The 5,455-nt window shown below is 54.1% G+C and overlaps 1 protein-coding gene across 2 annotated transcripts in view; it reads right to left on the reverse strand.

Moving 5' to 3' along the window:
- LRRC20 (leucine rich repeat containing 20) overlaps nt 1-5,298 on the reverse strand; it is an 80,271-nt gene extending 74,973 nt beyond the window's left edge. For both annotated transcript variants that reach the window (XM_037805115.1, XM_037805114.1), the window contains exon 1: nt 5,176-5,298. The gene's annotated coding sequence lies outside the window, so the exon portion shown is untranslated. The remainder of the gene's footprint in view (nt 1-5,175) is intronic.
- Between the last annotated feature and the right edge of the window lie 157 nt (nt 5,299-5,455).

A 5,455-nucleotide genomic window follows, 5' to 3' on the forward strand; every position in this document is an offset into this window, starting at 1 on the left:
TGCCCTCCACCCCATGGCCTCCCTCTGGGATGGCACCTACTCCACAACCCCTCAGGACAAATCCTCCAGCACCCCCATTCACCCAACCCACCACTAAGCTCCTGTTCACCAGGAAGTGGGAGCACAAGGTAAATAAAACACAGACCTGTCCAATCACAGCTCAAGGTCTGGCCAGTGGGTGAGGTCTAAGACTTCCCTTCCAAGAGGTCAATACAGAGAGAAGCTTACAGTTTTAGCCTGTAGCCCTGATCATCAGCCTGTAGCTTATCTGCAAGACCCCAGAGAAGAGGAGAGATCCCTGGGGGAAGGATGGGGAATGGAAATGGGAGAAGTGAAATTGGATCACTGGGGAGAAGAGGCTTGAAGAAGGGGAATAAACAAAATTAAAAGGTATTACAGATCCAAAGGGCCCTAGAAACACCCCCAACTCCCTGTTTATTATAGAAAAAGAAACTGAGGCATAGTGGGGCTAAGTGACCCGGCGAAGGCCGAAGTGGCAATAACCAGGTCAGCCCAGCTCCATATCCAGTGCTTGTTTCTTTAAAAAGTCACCCATTATCACCAAAGGCAGCACCTCACAGAGATGAATGAATTTAGGGCCAAGGCCAGCTCCCCCATCAGTGCATTTTTTTGCCTCCCAACTGCAACCACAACTCCAGCTTCATGGACAGCCCAAGGAGCACCAATGAATTCACTCTGTGAATCAAAGGCAGAGGAATGTGAAGGGCAGAGAATGGAGGTGGGGGCTGCTAAGAGATACGAGAAAAAGATGTCATGTGCTCCACGTACAAACAAGCAGGGCACACCAGGCTCACCCAGCCACTTAGGGGAGAATTTATGGTGTGTTTGGTGCGCGTGTGCGTCTCACCAAGGAGGTCGACACTGAAGGTTTGAGATACATAGTACAGAGGGAAAAAATGATTTTAGAGACAGCCTAATGCCCAACTTTGCCATTTATTAGCTGAGAAGTCTTGAGAGAATTTCTTAACTACTCTGAGCCCCAGTTTCCTCATCTAAGTAGACCTAGTAATAACTGCCATGTTTGGTTAATATGAGGATTGAATAAAAACATACATTCTCGTCTAGCCCAGAACCTGTGACATGTAGGCACTCAATAAATGCCAGCTGACAGGACAAAACAAGGCACGTGCAGGACTCTGGCACCTAATCCCAGTTAATGGGACTCTGAACAAACAACACAGTGGAACTCATCTTGAGGAATGAGTAGAATCTCCATCTCTCCACCTTCAGGAAGTCTTCCCTGATTGCTCCAGCCCTCAGTGTTCTCTCCTCCCTCTGAGCTTCAGCAGCACTTAAGGCCTTACCACAAGCCACTTGGGTTGGGTAAGAGCTTTTTTATACATACACACTTGTCTCCCCCACCGGCCTGCGGGCCGCTTGGGTTAGGGTGCAGGTCTATACTGTGACCTCTCCTCTGCACCTTACCCACCGCCCACTGAACACGGGGCAGATGCCCCAATAGCAGCCCCCAGTGATGACGATGATAAACAGCCATCGTTTGGGTTACATCTGAATACAAGTCAAAAACTGCCTCTCACAACAAATATAAGACACTGTCTAAATGAGGAAGGTCATAAATTCAGATGACTAAAGATGCCAGGTGGGCACTCTGGATAAGATGAGCCAACGTAATATAGTAGGGAGCGGTGGGACCTGTGGAAAACTGGACCCAATAACCTGACCCTGCTGCCTTTAAGTCCATCACCCTAAGCCTGAGAGTAATGTTGCTCAGTTTACAGATGGGGAAACTGAGGACCCAAGAAGGGAGGTGAGTCAGCTAGATGGGAACAAGGAATCCAGGTCTCCTAACTCCCAGACTAGGGCTCTTCTACCATACCATGCTCCCTCCTTTCTCCATCCCCAATATTAGCCATCAACAATCACAAATATCTATTGAGCCTCTACCAGGTATATGGCAGAATGAAGAGGGGGGAAAGAAACACAGAAAATAGCTCGGATTTGCAATTCTGATGAAAACAAGCTTTTTGAAAAACAGCACTGAGGCAACTCTTGCCTCATAACAGAGGGGGAAGGGGAGACGAAGCACCCAGCTGCCCAGGTGACTCCTTTCCATCAGGCTCTATGTCTGCAATTCTGTGAGCTGCCAGCAGGGAGAGGGAGCGGCACCTTAGGCCAAGGAGCCCAGTGCTGACAATTAATCAGATTATAAACCTCACCCCGGGGCGGGTCAGAGAATGCGCACAGGAGCAGAGACAGCAGCAACCTGTAAAGTCTGTGAATCAGAGCCAGTCACTAGGAGGAAGGGCCCTTACAGACCAGGGGCTGTTGTGGGCACAGCACAGATGTACCCTCGACCCCCAAGAGGGGCCTGCTGTCCACAAGCGCCCTCACCAACTGGCTAGAAGTCACCTCACTTCACCTAAAACTTCCCCTACAAAAGAAAATCCCCTCATAAAGTCAGCTGAGAGCCCCTCTCACAAGTTAGATGACAAAAACCGGTCACTTTTTGGCAAAGGCAGGGCTGTGAGAGGAGAGAATGGCATGTGACATTATACCCACGGCAGGGTAAGGAGACCCCAGAACTGAGGGAAGAGCAAACTCGGGATTGTGGGAGACTGGAGTGATCTCCTAGGAGGGCAGCTACAAGGTCATCCACCTTCACTGACTGCTCCTTTCATCCCAGGGCTGGGCCTTGGGCAAGAAATAGCAAGAATTGATCTAGCATGTAACTAACCAGACAAAACAGAAGGGGGGGGGGGCCTAGGTAGGGCTGCCCCCAGGGTGTCAGGAGTCCCTGTCTATCTAAGCAATTGGGTCACCCAGAATCAGCATGTCAGCACCATTCTGGGAGCCAATCTTGTAATCCCACGAAAGAAATACCATCCAGCCAGTGGGAGTGATTAGCACACAAGGCTGCCATCCTGGAACCAGAAGCAACAGCAGGGCCCCAGGACATCCCCCAAAGGACCAATCTCTGGGCTCCTTGAGGCATCTGGTTCACCCCATGTGCAGGGTGCCTTTAAGTCCATCACCCTACGCCTGAGAGCAATGTCAGTGGAGAGTCAGAGAGTGCCCCAAAGGGGAGAAACAGAAACTGCCAGGCCATGAGGGATCAGTCTGGGCTTGAGGCACCCTAAGTGGATAGCACTGCAGGCCCCAGCCAGTCCAGGCACTGAAGGAAGGGAAATGCTTAGATAATTACAGAGAAAGCACCCCATATCTAAGCTCATACTCACACTGCCACTGTCTGCAACACATCCCTCTCCACAGGCCCCAATGCCCCGTTCCTCAGAGTGTACACTGTGGTCCCATAAAATGTTTAAATCTAACCAACATCTCCTGGGCTCCTCCTGTAAGGCACACACTGGGGAAGTAAAGGCACAGGGATAGGGTATTGGCCAGAATGAGCTTACCACCGGGTAAGAGAAACTCACTGACACCAGGCAGATTGAGTCAGATGCTGGCAGGGCCCTGATGCCAGGCCCAGGGAGTGTTTGTCCTCGTGCTCAGCCATGAGGGTGCACGGCATGGCCACAAGAGAAAGAACAGAGATAGGGTCTGCTCATCAGGTACCCAAAGAGATGACCGAGAGAGGCACGCATGCAGCCAGTCTGTTCCCAGATGACTGTGGAGGGGGTTGGGTGCCTCCTATAAGTCTGTCCTCCATTCCTCTGTTGGGTGCTATGAAAGTTTTTTGAGAACAGCCGAACCCAACCAGACTCCTGGAAAGTTATCGGTGTTGTCAACAGCTGCACTCATATAATGGAAATACCACCTTCCCGGCTGGACCTTCCTCGCTGGGTTGTTACGAGAAATAAATGATTTACAACTTTTGAGAAAGGACTTTGCAAACTATAATGCTTGCCACCTAAAGCATTACAAATAGGTGGACTAAACAGGTGCAGACAGGAAGTTAGGATATAGTAAATTGAATGCCAGAAAAAAATATTGCCCTGCTTTGTGGGAGCTGGCAGTGCTACCCTCCTGTACCCTTAACCTGTTTTCACCTGGATACAAGGCTGGGGAGGGATGATTTTTGCTAAAATCTTGACCATGGTCCCCCGCCGCAGCTCCTGCCATTACCAGTAAGAAGGCTATCTTATCTGCAGCCTCCAGATCTGTGCAAAGAAGCTGCTGTGACACCTCGTCCTCACCAGCTGCTCCTATATTTAGTTACTGGTGTCGTCATTTGGAAACTTTAGAGCCTGGCAGCAGGCTGCTACCGGCAACTGGAGCCTCCGCAGCCATGTGTGCAAGCTTCACCCACAGTTGGCTCTAGCAGGTCCCCTAGACCCAGCCAAGGGGGGTAAGGGTGGGGAGGTGAGGGGCTGGGAGCTGGATCAGAAGCAAGTAGCCCAAAGGCCCACTCCAGAGCAAAAGAGAGTTGACCCACTTTCCCAATCAAATGAAAGAAACCCGCTGGGGCATGAACAGGACGGACTGGGGCCCCGTTTCTTGCATCATGGGGTTCGGGGAGCCCTGCGCATGATCTCCTACGGACACAGAGACAACCTTGGACTGCGACTCCCAGGACACTGCACCGTGGCCAAGTCCGGGCCCCCGCGCCCCACGCCCAAGGGGCCTGCCTCACCCGTCTACCCCACCCCCAGCGCCTGCAGCCAATGGCTCCTCGTCATCGGCCCTCCGCTCAACTGGCAGGCGGGGACTGGGGAGAATAAAACAGGCAGAGGGAAGAAGGCTGGTGATCGCGGAGGGCCGGGGGTCTCCGTGCTGTCCCGGGCGCACGGAAAGGAGCCGAAGGCCAACAGGCACATTCTAGGGCAGGCATCTGCCGCTCCCCAGAGCGGAAGAAACCCCCGAAAGTCACGCTTTGGGGTCGAAGGACACAGAAGCCTCTACCCGCAAGGGCGCCTCCCGCGGGGAATGGGGGCCCGCCCGGGAGCGCTTCCCTGGACTCCGTTCCCTGGCACCGCGGCACCCACTCCCCAGAGCCACTGTTACAAGCAAGAGCCCGCACGGAGCCCGGCCCCTTGGCACTGCAGAAGCCGCAGCTGATGCACCGCTGCTCTTTTCCACGGGGTGACCTGGGGGAGGGGGACGGTACGCTGCCAAAGCGGGGACACTTCTCTCCCTCTCTCCCCCAGCCCCTCAAACGCTTAGCCTCAGACTCCGTTTACTTTGCGGGGCACGAAGCGTATGGCCCAGTTTCGGGCCGCCTTCTGCTCCACTTACGGCGACAATGCCTCCTAGCGCCCTGCGCAGCGCAGTCACGCTCCCTCGGCCGCCGGCGGCGCCCCATGCAGCAACCGCGAGCCGGGACCCCGCAGGGAGGGGCGCGCGCGGCTGCGGTCTCTGCTAGCCGCGCGCACGGCCGCCTGACCAATCATCGCGCCAGTGTAGGCGCCAGGGCGGATCCATATACAGGGCCAGGGGCCGCGCGCAGCCAATCAGCGCGCGCAGGTCCTCACGCCGCTCCCGGGAGAGGCGCGCGCGGAAGAGCGGCCTGCGCACT

Source organism: Choloepus didactylus, chromosome 15 (genome assembly GCF_015220235.1).
Source record: "Choloepus didactylus isolate mChoDid1 chromosome 15, mChoDid1.pri, whole genome shotgun sequence".
NCBI classification, from domain to species: domain Eukaryota; kingdom Metazoa; phylum Chordata; class Mammalia; order Pilosa; family Megalonychidae; genus Choloepus; species Choloepus didactylus.